The sequence below is a fragment of the Pan troglodytes genome, chromosome 4 (genome assembly GCF_028858775.2).
Source record: "Pan troglodytes isolate AG18354 chromosome 4, NHGRI_mPanTro3-v2.0_pri, whole genome shotgun sequence".
In the NCBI taxonomy this organism is placed as follows: Eukaryota; Metazoa; Chordata; class Mammalia; order Primates; family Hominidae; genus Pan; species Pan troglodytes.
The window spans coordinates 142,845,093-142,864,070 of NC_072402.2; positions in this window are offsets into that span (position 1 = coordinate 142,845,093).

Sequence of the window (18,978 nt, forward strand, 5' to 3'; positions counted from 1 at the left end):
TGAAGAAAAGAGGTCCTCAGTAGTTGAGCACTTTAGTAGTAAAAATTCCAACTGCCACCTTTCCTAGAGAAGAAGCCAAACCTCTGCAATTTCATGGCCTACTTTGCTTCAATATACTCAAGACAGGAAGTTGCAGCAAGGTCATGAAATATAGAGTCACAAACACATTCACGTTCTTACCTAGTGCCATCTCCAGACCCTTTTAGCACTCTTGGAGCTTTTGTTCGATAGAAAATAAAACTGCATTTTAGCAGTTAGTTTGTGAATATATGTTTGTTCCATCTCCATCTCTGTTAAACATGCCCTCATTCCCATTTTCTTTGTCAAAAGAAGAGAAAAATGTAAGGAATTTTTGTTTGGGGGTATGGGGGAAGTAATCTTAAAAACAATTGCACTTTGAAAGAAAGTGAAAAAATGTTTATCTTCAGATTTTTTTTTTCTTTTTGTGGCAAATGTTCAAAGACATCAGCATACAGTTGTGAGTTGATATACGCCATGCAGGAAAGAAAGTCATTGGAATCATAAACTCATGGAGAATGGCATTTCTCAATCTGCGCTGGTGATAACGCGTTTCATATAACCACACCACCCCTTCCCTGAAGACACAAACAGCCCCCACATGAGATGTGATCCTTTTGGCTGGCAAGTGGGATGTGAGTGAGAAGCCCTTTGAATATAAGGCATCAGTTCTCACTTTGGAAGGTCTGGCTTACACAGCCACCCCAGCCAATCCCACACATTCTCACGATCACCATAAGGAGAAATTCATGGAGTCTTGTGTTAAAATAAGAAGAAACTTTGTAGACCACCCATGTGTTTTGTTTTGTTTTGTTTTCACGGAGAAAATGAAACAATTGAGAGATGTCATTTACTGTAGGGGAAGATTAATGACAAAACTACAAATGCTGAAGTATATAGTCGCTTGTACATGATGGCACTTTATAATCTAGAAAGCATCTTCATTCCCAATCTCACCTCCAGTTCTCATAGCAAGTCCTTGAAATGTGGCTTATTCCCACTTTACAGAGAAGAAAACTGAAACTTAGAGGGGTTAAAGTAACTTCTCTAGAACAAAAGAGATGGCAAGAGTTGAGTTGAGACTGGAATTGTGATATTCTGAATATTAGGCTGCAGCTCCTACCTTGATATTGCATTGCCTCTCAAAAAATTTCACCAAATTACCCCTTGTTTGGTATTTGTTGTTATAAGACATTCCAAAGGAGAATTTCATAAGATTTCCTTGAGTTCCTAGGAAATCAGCAGCACTGAGTACAAAACTGCATGGGAGTAAACATAGAATAGCTGTTAGCACTGTTTCTGTCACAGAAGAAGGATAATATAGCTGGGGTCACCAGACAAGCACATATTAAATAAACAGAGAACAATGCAAAGTGGGCCACAGCTAAGTGCTGAATGGTTATGGCAACATTTGATATAAAAAGTGATAGAAGGGAGTGATGATTAAGCCTAAAGAAAACAGGAAAGCTTCACAATGATTCTAACAGAAGGATAAAAATCTAGGACTTCTGTAGCACGTACACCGTAGCACAGGATCCCAGTACTACCAGCCTGTGACTTTGGTAAGTCATTTAAATCCTCCAAACCTCCATTTCTTCATCTGCAAAATGTGACAACTTCTATATCTGAGGGTTGTGGTAAGGACCGAATGGGATAAAATTTCGAGTCCTTAGCATAAGGCATGACACACAAATATTTCTATAAGGCCTTATTAAGCATGTGGAATTTAGACTGACCTGGCTGGAAGGGGAAGACACTAGGGGCAGCTTCCACTTGGCACATGTGCTAATGAAGTAGAGAACACAGCTGTGCATCTCTGTGCCTGGCTTTGGCATGCTGCTAGGCCAGCCAGTTTGCTTGAGCTGACTTTGGTAGTCTAGGGGACACTAACAGAGAGGTGTGAAAAGCTCTGGGCTGATTGTCACGCCAAAGGAAGGCATCAATATTTGTAAATGAGTGCTTTTAGAGCTTGGGAAATGCTCAAGCCTGGATTTACACAGGAAAATAATGGAGCACTCTGAAACCAAACATCAATACTTCTGAGGAAGTGATGGCTAGAAACATGAGGTAATCTGGCTCCTATAAGAATGCCAAAAATTTTCCCAGAGACATGAACAAATCTCTAGGACAGATTCTTTGTTTTCCTGCAAGTGATCACTTAGAAAGCCTTCTTGATCATACTAGTGCAGTTCAAATATCTATTTGATATTAGTTAATTTTACCATGGATAGAGGTAATGGAATAGAAACACTACAGACAATAATGGTAAGTGCATGGTTTAGTAACAGAAACATGTGTTTTATAGAGGAACAGTACAATTCTGGGGAAAAAACAAAACAAAACGAAACAAAACAAAACAAAAAACTGAAGAGGTATGGAAAGAGGCTGGAGGGTTGTGTTAGACTACTGGGCTGCCATAACAAAAAATACCACCGAGTGGATGGCTTAAACAACAGAAATTTATTTTCCCGCAGTTCTTGGTGCTAGAAGTCTAATATCTAGATGTGAGGGTTGGTTTCCTCTGAAGTGTCTTTCCTTGGCTTGTAGATGGCTGTCTTCATGTTCACATGGCATTCTCCTTCCATGTCTGTCTGGGTCCAAAATCCTCTTCTTACAAGGACACCCATCATATTGGGTTATGGCGCACATTATTGACCTCATTTCAACATAGTTACATCTTTAAAGATCTTATATCCAAATATAGTCACATATTGAAGTACTAGGGATTGGGACTTCAACACAAGAATTTGGCAAAGATACAATTTAACTCATAGCAAGGACACTAACAAACACTGCAGATTTCTACACAGGTCAAGAAACAAAAACTGGGGTTCCATTTTTTGGTCAAAGAGAAAAAAAGAGAGAACTAGAAGGCCTCATCAACAGGACACCAATCTAGAGCCACAGTGAGCACTGTGTGGAAGGAGTTTCCTGTGACAGAGGAAAGATGACTAGTTCAGGGGGCACTCATGTCTAGTTCTGAGTCAAATTGTTCTCATCTCAATTAACATGACTTTATAATATCTTCAGTTTTCGAGCAAAGTTTACTATCCTGATACAACTTGGTTTCAGTCTCTTGTTAGCACTATCTTGAAAATAAAGGAAGGTGCTACGTCAACATTTTAAGCAAAACAAAGAGAAGAAATTTAAATGACAAGGAGAGGTAGAGATAAACATCCAAAAATGGTAGGGTGAGGAATTAGAAGTTACAATTCAGAGCAAGAATGACAAAAATCAACCAGGACAGGCAAGCACTTTTTGGAAATATTTAGATATATTCTGAGAGGTTGGATTTTTTGTAGTCATGCAGAATGAGGTTGACTTCTTTCATTTTGTATGAGGTTTACCTGCTATTTAAAAGGTCCTAAGGGAGAAACCATGATTCCTCTAGAAATACATAAAAGAGGGTAGAGGATTTAAGACTGTAGAAGTTGACACATCAGTTAAATAGCTTTTTGTTGTTGTCTTTGCTTTCAACTTTGAACTTTTGCACAATGTTTCCAGCTTCCAAAAATGCTTTTATTTAAGCCAATACTTTCAGAAGATATTCATTTGGAATTGTTTTGGGTAGTATAAGCAGAGCTCTCCTCTAATTAGGAACAGAGTAGAACATGTGTTACCAAAGTCAGAAAGTCCCACCTTGAGCCACAGGGTAGATGGGTCTAAAAGTTTTTTACAGTAAGGATAGGAAGGCAAACTCAAACTGTGAGTAGGTAAGTCCTCTACTCAAAACTTCCATGACTGCTCGGTTCATTAGTATCAAATTCAGTCTCCTCATCACAGCCTACAAACCTCCACCTGATCTGTCTCACCCACTGCTGCAACCTCATTCTGTGCCACCCTTTTCTTCACACTGCGCCTTATTCACTGGCCTTCCTTCTCCCCTTTCAACATGCCAAGCTTACTTCTGCCTTAGGGCCTTCATCGAGGGGTCCACCCTACCCTTCTTTCTCTTCCTTCAGATCTGTGCACAACTTCTCCTTCGTGTCATTCAAATCTCAACTCAAATATCATCTTCTTAGGTAAGTATTCTGTGATTAAAGAAGCCATCCTCCCATCTCATCCTTATTCATTATTATTTACTACTTTTCTCTCATGTATTGAGTCATGAATTTTGTGTTTATTATCCATTGGAATAGATAATTCTTAAGGAGAAGCACATTATTTTCTTATTCTCTGCTATGTTCCCAGCAGGGAAACCTTCGTTCAATGAATGAATGAATGAATGAGTGAATATCACCTTCATCCATGCTCAAGGACATAGCATCCATACATGTACAAACCTTCTCATGCAAATTGGAGAACCAGATATTCAAATCATTCATCTTTAGCTAAAAGTTTAATCTCTTCCTTACTAATCTTTTTATTCATATTATGTCTCCTCCACCCCCCAACACAGCTTTAAAGTAATTTACAAATCATAGAATCACTAGACTTGGAAGAGCAACTAAAGTTTATAGTGCAGTTATACTACTTGGTCTTTTATATGCCATTGCATTGTTTCCACCAAGAGGTTTTCTAGTGTCTATGAGAATACTTCTAGTAAAGGACATCACCCCCACCAAAAACTTGTCCAGTTTAGAGCTGAAAACTTTCAGTGTTAGAGTTGGTGCAAATAGAAAAAATGAATTTCATTTTATTCTTTTCATTTATTTAGTTTCTCACTCAACACATATTTATTTACTTATTATGTAAGCATCTCCTGGCAAATGAATCCTATATTGTAGTTACTACAATACAGCAGTGTGTAAGAAAAGCAGCCTCTTCCTTTATAGAGTGTTAAGGCAGCTGGGAAAATAGACACTGTGTACATAATTACAGGAAAAGCACTGGAAAAGGGGTAGAGAGTGCCACTAGAACTGATAACTGAGGGACATAGCCTGGACAGGAAGGGAGGAGCATGCATGAAGCCTAAAGGATAAGTGTGGATTAGATAGCACAAGTAGGAGCACCAAGGAAGTGCTAGAAGAAGAAAGGGCAGTTCCAACCAAAGGAGAAATATGTCTGGAGTTTCCAAAACTAGAGGGAACAGAGTATGCTACCAAGGCTGTAGCATGAAATTACATAGAAGTGCGAGTGTTCACTTCCTCAATGACCCCACTACAGGAGAAGCAAAGACTAAAGGGCAAGGCAATGGGACTGGAAGAGGGGAAAGAATAGAATTATTCAGGAATATGTAAGCCATCTAAGACTCTGAACTCTTTGTTTAAAGTGATGTGAAGTTATTGAAGTGTTATACGACGGGGAAAGACATGAATTGGAGGGAAGCAAATGTGAACTGGGGAGGCCACTTATGAAGCTGTGGTAGTAGTCCAGGCAAGTGATGCAAATGGCATACACTAGAGCAGTGGAGAGTTGAGATGAAGAGAAATAGATTTAAGAGATATTTGGGAGGTAGAACCTACTTGTTGATACTAGTTCCCTCTGCTGTATTATACAACATAAGTAGCTTCACATGTCCACCTGACCACACTTCAGATTTTTTAAGACAAACCGTGTCATTCTTATCTGCTTTCCTAACTTGGACTTATGCAAGTAACAAAGTCATGGATATTTCAATGGTCATCTGTTGACTGTGGACTGACATCCTCTACCATTCTCATTATTTTAGTCCAAATATACACTCTGTCAATATGTATTGGTGGTATATCTCACAATGCCTCCAAGTATATATATCAACCCTCAGGTGGTACAAAGAGCAAAAGTACGATAGCTGGAAGAAGCAAATTCAGAAGACTAGAAAAATAAAAGAAAGAATCATTTGGTTCTTCAAGAACTATTTGGTTATTTGAAATCTTCAAGAACCAATCATATTTCATTAGAGTTCAAGACTTGTTTTGGGAACCAGTGTACACTAAACTTCTTTGCATAAAAAGATATGACACAATGATTGACCTATAGATTCTGAGACTAAAAACAACTTTAGAAACAGCACTCAGTGAAGCAAAAATTATTCCTGTCCTAAAAGATGGGCCTATTTTTCTTGTGATCACAGAAGGGGGTGATTGCTGAGATCAGAAACACAGCCAGGTCCATCAAAAATAACAGTCACAGGGACACATTTATTTTGAACCAGCATATTCTGTTGATATCTCCCCAGGAGAAAGTACAAGAAACTGACATTAGCTTTAGATCTAAGCTGAGACAGCAGCATGAAATCATATGGACATTCGGATGTTACCTTCCCCAAAGAGTTTCATTTTATATAAATTGCAGGAAACCTGACACACATATTAAAATTTACTATGGTTGAGTGAGAGCTAGGAAAAAAAAAAAAAGGAAAAAATGTTGCTTCTAGTAATAACATCCATTATCACCTGATACATGTTTTTTCTCTTGGGGGCATTTCATGACATAGATTTTCACATTCAACCAAAAACGTTTTATTTTCAATGAAAATACAGCAGATGTATTCAACCACAGAGAGAAGATTTGGCTAAAGTAAGTGAACGCCCTGTTTCTCTCTCTCTCTCTCTCTGTTTCTCTCTGTCTCTCTCTCTCTGTGTGTGTGTGTGTCTTTTCTTAGTGTTCACTTTTATCATCATCAGTTTGGTGCAGTCACTCATCTATCAGCAACATTTATAAAAGTGTCTACTTTGAGCAAGAGCCTTCAAACCCAATGTCTGTTCAATGAGAATATCTCAGAACACCTGAGGAAAAACCCTTCGAGCTCTACAAGCTCATTTGTCTGTCATAGCCAACAGTGTTTCCAAACACACTGCAAGAATGAAAAGCTTAAAAGTTGCTACTCTAGGTTGCTCTGCATGGTCATTTCTAACTTTGACCAAAGATTCCACGTGTAAATGTTAAAAACAGACTTGGGAGAATGTTTATACTCATATATTACTGAAGAAAACATAAACTGGTACATGCTACTCAAAAAGTTATTAAAAGCTTTAAAAATGCCCCCAAGTCCATTTCCAATAAGATCACTCCTGGAAAGCTATCGTATGGAAATATCCAGAGACTAACATTATATATGTGAAGAGAAATGTGACCAGAAACCAAAATACCATCAGTAGAAGAAGAATAATTTTAAAGATTTAATTATTATATTACCTCTTAATTGATGCATTGATATGCAACTCATAAAAAAGATATTTTCAAAGGCCAATCCTACAAGGCTTGGGCTTAAATGAAGAAGAGAAGACATGCAACTATGCACATTCATATCCATTTTATATTTTAAATTATATATGTGAGCATAACAACATATAAAATAAAGTTGAAATCACAGTGTTGGGTACATGGTAGGAACCCAAAAAATTAATTATTGAACAAACGAATTACCTACAACAAAATGGGAGATGGGTTTGGGGTGGCTGTAATTCTTCTTTATACTTCTCTGAATTTTCCTACTTGTTTACAATGAGAAGTTAATTCTTATAATAAGAAAGCCTCTGCAAGATGAGTAGGAAGAGAATCATTTGATATGAGAAGAGTATCATGAAAAAATTGAAATGACTTGCTCAAGTTTGTACAGTCCTAACAATCTAGCTAGGGCTGCAACGTAAACATCTTCTATTCTGGGCAAGTACATTTCCCGTTAAGCAAAACAGAAGTTTCTCTGAATTTTTATTTGAAGTCCAACCCTAAGCTCTCCCTTACCACTGTTAAATGAGAGAAGATCCAGTTGCCTGCAGGTACAACTCCTAGTAAGTCTCATCTCAGCCTTTCAGACTAAGGTCTTGATCATGGTTGGAAATTGAAACTTCAGCTCATGCCCCTTTGGTTTCCTGCTAGGGAGGACTCTGAGCAGAAGTGTGTCACAGGAGCAGCAAAAACACAGGCAGTGGGAAGAATAATTTCCCAATGGAAGTATTTCCTAAAGAATAGCTGGTCTACTCCTTAGGGCATTATATTTTAATGTCTGCCAATGTTGTTTGACTTGAACTTGGTGTTAAAGACTGATTAAGAATATACTTTTAAAAATAATGACTGTTTCCATTTCAAAATCATTATTTGCCAACCACTATGCTTAATGCCTCAGCTGATTGATGTCATAGAATCCTTACAAAAACTTTCGGAGATAAATAGTATCATTATCCCCATTTTACAGATAATGAAAGAGATTTAAGGAGGTGAATAATTTATTCAAGTGATACACAGTTATTAAGTGGCAAATTGAAGATTCAGATCATGACCTGTCTGACTTCTACCCTGCTTCTTAATAATAACATCATTATATTTGCTCTCCCTCCTCTTTTCCTCTCTGACTCACCTTGCCTAACCCAGCACCTGGAAGAAAGAATAGTAGGTACCCACTAAATATTTGATGAATTAATGAATGAATGAAATACTATATTATACAAAGATCTACAATTGCAGGATTGAGTCAATTCCCTATTTCTGGGCAACAAATTATTTATAAATTTAGTGGTTTAAAAGAACAATTATCTCACAAATGCTGTGGGTCAGAAATCCAAGCATGAATGTGCTAGGTCCTCTGGCCAGTGGTCTCTTTCATGTGGCTGCAATTAAGATGCTAGTTGGGGCTGTAGTTATATCAAGACTCAAATGAGATAAATCTACTTCTGAGCTGACTCACAATGTTGATGGCTGGATTCAGTTCCTCACTAGTTATGGCCTGAGGCTGGCTTCTGTTTCTTACCACATGGATATGTCTTCATAAGGCAGTTCACAATATGGCAGCTTTCGTTTATAAGAGTAAGGGAAAAAGAGAGAGAGAGAGAGAGAGAGGTATACAAGCCACCCTTTATAGAATCTAATCTCAGAAGTGCTATTGTGTCACTTTTGTCAAATTTTGTTCCTTAGAAGTAAATCACTAGGTCTGTCCCACACTAAGGGGGAAAGAATTATGTAATGTTCATTATGAGTGAAACAAACAATAAAGGCATTAAATTTTTTTGATCAAAGCAAGATTATTTCTCATTGGGGTGATCTGAGAAGACTTCATGGACTTGGAATTGAAACTGAAATTTTAAGAATGGCTTGCATTTGTGAGTTTGACTCTTTTAGATTCCACATATAAGTGAGATCTTGCAGTTCTTGTCTTTCTGTGTCTGGCTTATTTCGGTTAGCATAATGTCCTCCAGGTTCATCCATGTTGTCCCAGATGGCAGGATATTCTTCTTTTTTTAAGGCTGAATAATATTCCATTGTGTGTGTATGTATATATACACATATTTCCCACAGTTTATTCATTCATCTGTTGACAGACACTAGGGTTGTTTCCATATCTTGGCTATTGTGAATAATATTGTTATAAACATGGGGGGCACAAATATCTCTTTGAGATACTGACTTTTTTTTGGATATATACTCAGAAGTGAGATTGCTGGATCATATGGTGGCTCTATTTTTAATTTTTGAGGAATCTCCATACTGTTTTCCATAAATGTCTATACCAATTTACATTCCCGCCAACAGCGTGTTCCTTTTTCTCATATCCTTGCCAATACTTGTTATCTTTTGTTGAACTCATAAAAGCAGAAAGTAGAATGGTGGTTGCCAGGGGCTGGGGGTGGGGAAATTAGGAACGTGTTGGTCAAAGAATACAAAGGTTCATTTATACGAGGTGAATAGGTTCTGGAGATCTAACATATAGCATTGTGACTATGGTTAGTAATACTAAATTGTATACTTGAAATTTGCTAAGAGAGTTTATCTTAAGTGTTCTCATCACACCACAAAATATTATAATTATGTGACATGATTAATACAATAATTAGCTTGATTGTGGTAATTCATTTTATAATGCATATATATACCAAAATGCCAAATTGCATACCTTAAATACGGACAATTTTTATTTGTCAATTATACCTCAATAAAGCTGAGGAGAAAAAGAATGGCTTGTGCTTAGGCAGAGGAAGAACAAAAGGAGGACTTTCATGTGTAAGAGTCATGAAATACAGCACAGAGAAAAACAGAAAAAAATGACAATGAATGATACGATTTAATGTCAGTAATTGGCTCTAGCTGAATGTTTAACGAAGAAGAATGAGTAGAGGTTATGTCTTCAGGAACTAGTCCAATGCCTTGATCATAGTAGATACATGATAAATATTTGTTGAATGAATAAACTCCCAGGCCTTTTTCTATATGCAGCTTGAAAACAGACACAAGATCATGAAACTAGCCTTTTAAATGTGTATTACCTCAATCATCTGTATGACTTTTGTGAGCAGTCAGGGCTCCAGTGGCTTTCTGAAACACACAGTTCACAGTGGGACGGTGACTTTTGCAGGTCTCTCAGCTGCAGATGGGGAATGAAAGAGCAACCACAGGAGAACCTTCCAGCTTCAGGTTGCTTTTAGGGTTCTGGGAGAGGGATAGGGAGGATGGCAAGAAGTGGGGGTGCCAAGACAAAGGGCACCAGTGATGACAGAATGCAAGAAACTGCATGTTTTACCACAAAATCTGTTGTCTTGTGTGGTTGGCAGTATTCATAAAGTTCCAGTTGTATCTCACCGATTCCTTGCCTTAGCATGGACCTCACTGTATGTCGTTTCATGTATATCAATTACAAGTCCTAATTAAAATGCCTCTGGCTTTGTGGGATGAGATTTAAGACATGCTAATAATTTTCTGTTGTGACTATGATTAATGATGATGATGTTGTTGGCAAAGGGTTGAAGGTGGGCAATAGCGATGGTTGTTGGGAGCTGTCATCACTACTATTAGCTCACAAGTCTCTTCTTTGCCCAGAATGACAAAGTTGAAAGTTAAATGTGTGTGTTTTTATGTGTGCATATGCAAAAAAAAGTGCCTAGTTTTTTCATGGAATTTAGAAGTTTTTCTTCCTAAGCCAAAATACAAGTTTGGATTCACACACACATTTGCACACATGTACCTGTATGCACACACAGAAACACACACTTACATATTTACTCTTCCCGTGATGGGAGCTTGAAGTCTATTCAGTGACTATCATAACAAGAAGCATCTCAATTCTTGAAATCAATGAATTCTGTATTGTGCTTTCTAAGGGTCAATAATGATTGGGAAGTTAAAGGAAATGGTAGAATCTGAGGAGTTCTAGAATCAGTAATTGACATGGAATACTCTCCTAAGCTCTATTTCAGCCCCAGTATATACACAAGTAGAGACAGAACTAACCACTGATGTTAAATGCCTCCACAAAGAGACAGAACTTTAATTTTCAGAGCATATCTAAATTAATAGGCAAATCCTCCATGCATACAACTAATGAGCCCAAATGCATATTATTTTCACTTATCTGGGAATATTTTGCTTGTCTGCTTTGGTTTTTGTTTTTTGGTAGGAGACAGAAGGCAGCTACAAGGTCCAGAATGTTTCTGTCTTTTATTTAAGTTTTAAATCTTTGGCCCAATTCTAATGTCTTACTTTCATATTTTCTGTTTTTTTCCTTTCATCTAACCTGTAATAAAGCACTGCATTGTGTTAGCATGAAAAAAAAAAAGTGCAGCAGTATGGAGCTACATCCTCAAGATGGTACAAGTCTCTTGGGGAGACTTTAGTTTTTTGATGTACAATCCTATGTTCTAAGTAGGAGATTTTTATTAAGCAGGTATTAAAACACCTCCTTTTGCTTTAGGTTCCTTATCAGTGTGGTTACTGTGACAAGGCAAATAGAAGTTTATAAGTAAATGTTTCACCTTTTCATCTCTGCTTATACTAGTGCCTAAATCTAGAGAAATTTATTTTATATAGCTCAAGGAAAATACTGTTATATCTGATTAAAGTTCAAGATGCAACTTTCACTTTATGTTTTGCTTTTTAATGAACCCAGTGTTCAAACTGCCTTCTTTTTCTTTCTTTCCCTTTACCTTGCAGACCTGTGAGAGTAGCAAGTGAGAAAACGCTGTATTCAGAATTTAGGAGGTTCACACACAATAATTTTACTCTGTCTGCTCCGGCCAAGAACATAAGACTCTAGGGATTTGGGTTGAAAAGCAAAAGTAACTCTAGTCAGGATTATATAACCAAGGACTGAATGATCATAATTGGCAATTTATGGAAGAAGGCCTTATTCGCAGCTTTCATTAATTTTTTAATAGCTTACTTACTATTTTCTGAATTCGCTTTTCTAAGTGTCCATAACCGACTTCTTTTCCTGTTTTTCTTTTTTTTTTTTTTTTTAAGTAAACCTGTAAGTGCTGAGGAATATATTGGTAGGAAACCTAGCCTATATTTTCTAAATGCTGTTATCTAGTGTTGAGAAGGTTATGCTGATCACCTACTGTGTGTAAAACACAATAATAGGTCATAGAAATCTGAAAATTTTAATAAGTATTTACAGAGCTTGTCACATGGCAATATTAAACATATATTTTTTGAGTAGATATTGAATTCTAAGCTACAGAAATGTCATTTAAACTGATATTTAAAGGCTGAAAGGGATCTAGCTGAGTAAGATACTTTATTTTTTTAAATATATATTTTTAAATTTTATAAAAGATAGGATCTTGCTGTGTCACCCAGGCTGGAGTGCAGTGGCACAATCATGGCTCACTACAGCCTCAACATCCTGGGGTCAAATAATTATCCCATTTCAGCACCCTGAGTAGCTGAGTTACAGGTACAAGCCACCAGTGTCTCACTACATTGCCCAGTCTAGTTTCAAACTCCTGGGTTTAAACGATTCCTCCTGCCTCAGCCTCCCAAAGTGCTGGGATTAGAGGTGTGAGCCACTGCTCCTGGCCTATAAGACACTTTAACATAGGGAGATATAAAAGCATCTTTCAGGACTCTCTTGACTGTCAGTTGCTCAGAGAAGACTTCCCTTGATTCCCTCAATCTAAATAAATTTTTCCTCTTTCATTTTACTTTCTTATTATTTATTATAATTTGTTTATTCATAGCCATCTCTGTGATTGCTTAGCATCTCCTCCATTGCTAGAGTATAAATGCCACAAGGGCAAGTATTGTATCTGTTTTATTTATTTGTATAGCTTAGTACATAGTCTGGTAAATAATGGTGTTACATCAGTGTTCATAAATGAAAAGATTAAAGACTATAACACATTTATTGAGCACTTACTGTCTGCTAAGCACTTAAAAACATCTTATTTAATCATCTAAGAGTGCTCCAAAGTCGATAGTAATTTTATGTATGAGGCAACCTAAACTCAGAAAGGTTAAGTAAACTTCCTAGACTCACAGCTAGTAAGTGCCAGAGTTAGGATTTAACCCCAAATCTAGTCTTTTCCTTATTATAATAGCTATACTGCATGATTCCTCTCTCCTTCTTGCCCTTCTTCCCTCTCTCTCTCCTTCCCTCCCTCCCTCACAATTTATAAATCTCTTCTCTCTGTTTCTCTCTCATTCCTTTTCTTTCTTTCAAAATACATTATACATGCAAAAGAGTTTATGTAACATATTTGCACAGGTTTAGAGAGCATTGATGAAACACACACCCATGATCCTGCCCTGCCCCCAAGTTAAGATTGATGGCTCTGAAATAACCATGTATTCCCCTTATCACAGTTACCTCTTTTATTGTAAATATTTGTGTCAATCATTTTCTTGTACTTTTTAATAGTCTCATTGCATATGTAAAAATCCTTAAACAATGTATTATTTGTTTCTGCCTATTTTTCAACATTATGTAAGAGAAATCAAAGTGTGTATGTTTTTATAGCACATATTTTACTCACCATTGTTTTTGAGATTTACTCATGGTGTATGTTGTAGCTATAATTTCTTTATTTTAGTTACTGCACAGTAAATTGCTCATAATATAACACATTTAATTATTAAATTATATTTTTGATGTATACGTGGCTTCATTCTAGATTTTTTCTATTATGGATTTAGTTTTCTGATGCAGTAGTCTTCCCTTATCCGTGGGGAATACATTCCAAGAACCCAGTAGATGTCTGAAACTACAGATAGTACCTAACCTTATATATACTATGTTTTTTCTATCTATACATACTTATGATAAAGTTTAATTTATAAAGTAAGCACAGCAAGATATTAATAATTACAAATAATAAAACAGAACAATTATAATTTTTTTCTTGATTACTGTAGCTTTATTATTTTTTAGTTTTTTATTAATTTTTTTATTTCCACAGGTTATTGGGGAACACGTGGTGTTTGGTTACATAAGTTCTTTAGTGGTGATTTGTGAAATTTTGGCGCACTCATTATCCGAGCAGTATACACTGTACCCAATTTGTATTCTTTTATCCCTCACCCCCTTCCCATCCTTTCCCCCTGAGTCCCCAAGGTCCATTGTGTCATTCTTATGCCTTTGCATCCTCATAGCTTAGCTCTCAACTAGCTTATGAGTGAGAACATACAATGTGTGGTTTTCCATTCCTAAGTTATTTCACTTAGAATAATAGTCTCCAATCTCATGCAGGTCACTGTGAATGCCATTAATTCATTCCTTTTCATGGCTGAGTAGTATTCCATTGTGTATATATATTGTTTCTCAACATCTTATTTTACAGTGCTGGAGGTAACCAAATCTGCAGAAAATGAAACTAAAAGGGGAGGACTACTGTAGTTTGTTTAGAACATTTGCCCATATGTTTTCAAGAGAGAAAAAAACTGTAATTTTTATTTCTCATACTATCCTCATCTCATTTTCAGTTTGTCATTTTCCAACTAATTTGAAAATATAAACAGTCTTGTAATGAATCTATTATTATTATCTGAAAAAAAATTCTGTAGGATTTGAGTTTTTTGTTTCTTAAATGTTGATTGAACTTACTTGTCTGGGTATTTTCTTCACAGGGAGATTTTCAAGTATTAATTCTTTATTAATTGTAGGACAATTTAGGTTTTCTGTTTCTTCTTGTATCAGTTACTGGTCAGTTGTGTTTTTGAAACTTTCATCAGCATTTTAAAATTTATTTGCATAAAATTGTTTGGTATATATTTTTTAGTTTGTGCCATGCCTGTAGTTATACCATGTTAAATCCTTAGTATCTTCATTATTAATTTATTGCTTCTCAGTCCCAAATCACCCTTCTTTTGCCCTATTTTGGGATGCTGAAGCTAGACTCTACAAATCAAATTTCTTCTTCTCTAGCTGGCCCTGTTATGCTTTGACAATAAGGGTCTCTTCAAGGAGACTGCAAGACTGGAGGGAGAAGTTACCTGCTTCTTTCTGTTTGTTTTTCTTCAGTAGCAAGTTGTGGGGTTCATGGCTGATCCCAGCCCCAGGAATGATGGGTCAGATTGATGGGCAGCTGATTTCTTCATCAGTGTTCTTCAACGGGAGCACATTGTTCTTGTGGTTCTGGTGAGTGACTCCCAGCAACTTCTGTGGCAGCTGATGTGGCTGTGGAAAATCTCTGCCATATCCCAGAGGGCTAAATCTTATCTTTACAGAGCCTCTCTTTGAAGCTTCTGTTTTACCCTTGTTCATTTTTAAGTCAACACTAAGGGCAGCAGCTGCTCTCTGTAGTTACTCTCTCTGTTGTGTCTTGGAGTCTTTTGCCCTTCCAACGAGTTTACCACCCTTTTCTTGGGTAACAATTCTTTATATTAAATGTTCTCTCTTCGAATTGCTGGTATGGTTTCTGTCTCCTAATTAAACCCAGATTCATTTAATTCATTTGTTATCTTTTTTATTTTATAAAACGTGAAAATTTAAAGCAATGAAACTGCTTTCACTTGTATTTACCCATAAGTTTGATATATGGTAATTTATTTATAAGCTAAGTTATAAATATTTTTCAAGTTCCATCTTGATTTCCTCTTTGCTTCAGACATTGTTTTGAACTGTTTTTCCCTAAATGTATCATTTTTGTTATTATTTTCTAATTATGCTGATATACATGTTCATAAAACATGGTCTGAATGACACTAATCTTGTAAAGTGAGGTGATACTTGCTGTTTGGGCTGTCTGTAAAGATTAATTCATCTGTAATTGTAGGGTCATTTCAGTTATCTCCTGCTGAATAACAAAGTGTCCTAAAATGTAGTGGCTAAAAATAATAATTTATGTTTATGCTCACAATTTTACAGATTGACTTAGACCAAAGATTGGAGCCTCACATGCATTTTCAGTGAGATAGGGGCTGGTATTGAAGACTTCAGAAAGGGAAATCCAAGAAAGCATTTGCAATCATATTTCTGGATATAAGGAATAACTTATCTGGGAATAACTGAAACATCTTGGGATTTTTGGACATCTGTCTCTCCCCCAGTGTTCACCCCACTTAATGAATTTGAGCTTCCTCACACAATGGTGGTATTTAGGTAACTGGGCTTTTTACATGAAAGCTGGCTTACCCTAAAACATTCCTCTTAACTAAGGTGGAAGCTGCAAAACTTATAATCTAGCCTTGGAAGTCACACAGCATCCTGTCTTATTGGTTAGGCAGAGTTTTCTCATTGTCAGTGCAGGTAGGTTTACACAAGATGTGAGCACCAAGAGGTGAGGCTCATTGGAGGGTCATCTTTGGAGATTACAAGGATTTTTTTTTTGCATGAGAATTAGAAGATTAAATGTGATCTTCCAATTTACTGTCTCCATAATGTTTTATTTTAGTCCATCTTGATTCTCCTCTTTGCCCTAGATACTACTTATAATTTTTATAAATATATTGTTTTTACTTTCTAACTATATTGACTTATGTCCAAAATGGTCTGAATGAGACCAGTTTTTTGAAAGTCTGGTGGTACTTGTTTGTTGGATTAAAAAAAAATTGATCTCTTTTTCTCTCAGAAATGTATGCTGTATTTCTTCAAAGCTTTCCTCCAGATCACTATTTATATTTTCAGCAGAATCTAATCTGTTCTTGTAACCCTCCGGTTACTTTTAAAATTTTGATTATTATATTTCCCAGATATGAAACTCTATTTGGTTCTTTTTCCCATCTCCCGGGCTGCTTTATAGTCTTTTTTCCCTTATTTGTTCTGTCAATCCTTTCTGTTGCTTCTCGAAACATATAAAACATACTCATTTTATATTCTATATTTGATAATTTCATTAATGGAGACTTTGGTGGGATTCTGCTTTCTGCTGTTTTTTTTCTGGCTCTAACAGTGTCTTGTTTTCTTATATAATATAGAATTTTATGTTGTAAGATCATATTTTATGGAAAAGCCTTTGCAGGAATTTTTTGAAGCACAGGCTAAAGTTGGATTTCTGCAGAAAACATTGAATTTTATTCTTTTAGTTGCCTCAAATTATTACCTACTTAAAATGATCTGCTTACAATTATTTAAGTTGCATACGATAACAGTAATTGGGACTTGAAGCCAAGTAAAGGCAACTGGTTGTTTATTAATTCTTAAGGGAAGTTTCATTTACCCACCAACCTGTGCCAGGACAATGACAAAGGTATGTTTGTCTTGTTCTACATAGAGTTTATTTATCATTCACCCATACTTTGAAGGAATAGTCCTTTAGGTTCCAAGCTTGATATCTAGGTTGCCTAATATATTCTCACTAGTCGTTATTTCCATTCTCTTATGCCTGGCATAACATTAAAACTGAATCCTAAAGTCAATAATGTTCATCGTATACTCTTAAGGTGAAATTCGCCTTCAATATTAGCTTACCTCCTAGAATTCCCTTTTTTGGTGTGTGTGTGTGTGCAGATTGCAGATACTTTGTGTTCCTTCCATGTCAATAGTGGCGATTTTCACCAGAATTTTTAGCTATTTTCAGTTGTAAACTAAGGGAAAGAAAAAAAAGCAGAGGGAAAGAAAAAAATAGTCCTCTAGGTGTTTCATTTGTATTCCAAAAACTTACCAACATTGAATTCCTGACAATTCTTGCTTTCTGTAAATATGTGGAAAGAAAGGAGTAGCTGAGTAAGAGATACTTCAGTGCCACTACTTGCATTACACTTTTACAGTAGACATTACTTGGGGATGAGAAGTGTTGTACTGGAAGAGAAAAAGGAAGCTGAGATGGTATATACTCACTTATTAAACTGAGTCAGATTGAGCAGTTACTTTCATTATATGTTTTTTGTGGGCTTCCTATAGTTTACAATTAGTGAAAATGACCTTCAGGCATGTTTTGAAAAATAAATTATGGAAACCCCTTTGATTCCTCATTTTCTTGAAATGTCCTGTTTGCTAATGTTCTTTTCTAAACCAATAACCTAAAATGTGAAAATACCTGAAAATGTAGCGATGAAATACATCAATGTTTTCAGTTTCATATCTTTGAAATGGTACAAAAGCAGTGTTGTCTTATAGATGAAAAACAGGTTTGGTTTGTAACCTGAAGAAAGTATAAGAAAGGAACTCTTTAAACATCCAGGATGGAGAACATCGATTCAGCATTACAATGAAATTATTAAAAAACTCCAGGCTGATTTTACATTCCATTAAGGACAGAATCTTTTGAGAGAAGGAGGCAAAAGGAAGGAGAAATAGACCTAATGTCTGCTGCCGTTTCCTAACTAGGATCCAAGTGTAGCTTTTAAATTTATGAGATCAGAACATCAAAAGATAGCAGCTAAATATATTCAAGTACAGTGGAAATTTTGACACAAATTTAGTGACTTATTTTTCCCCCTGAAGAAATGAGTGCATGTGTTTTTCAAGCTATTTTTAGGACTTGATTTACATAGAGACCCATTTATTTAGGAAAGAGTCAATAAACAGAATACCAGAGAAGAACATCAACTGAGTCAGATATCTGGGTCTGCAATATCGTTGGGTACCTGCCCCTGTGCTGTTTTCAGAGTGTAAATAGAAGACCTCTCAAAGGGTCCCCCACTGAAGCAAGGCCAGGTGGAACATCAAATAGCACCATGAAGGGAGGCTGCCTTTCCATCCTCTGCAGTAAACTTTCTTAAAAGGTTTAACAGTCCGTGGGCTGTTTAACTCTTATCAAGCCTGGGACAGAGGTTAGACTGTCCAATAGAGCCTAGAAAATGTTTAGATTGTAGACTTCAGTTGCAAAGCTCCTAAAATAGTTTCTCGTTTAGAAAATGGACAGATATGGGGCCAGGTGTGGTGGCTCATGCCTGTAATCCCAGCACTTTGGGAGGCTGAGGCAGATGGATCACCTGAGGTCAGGAGTTCAA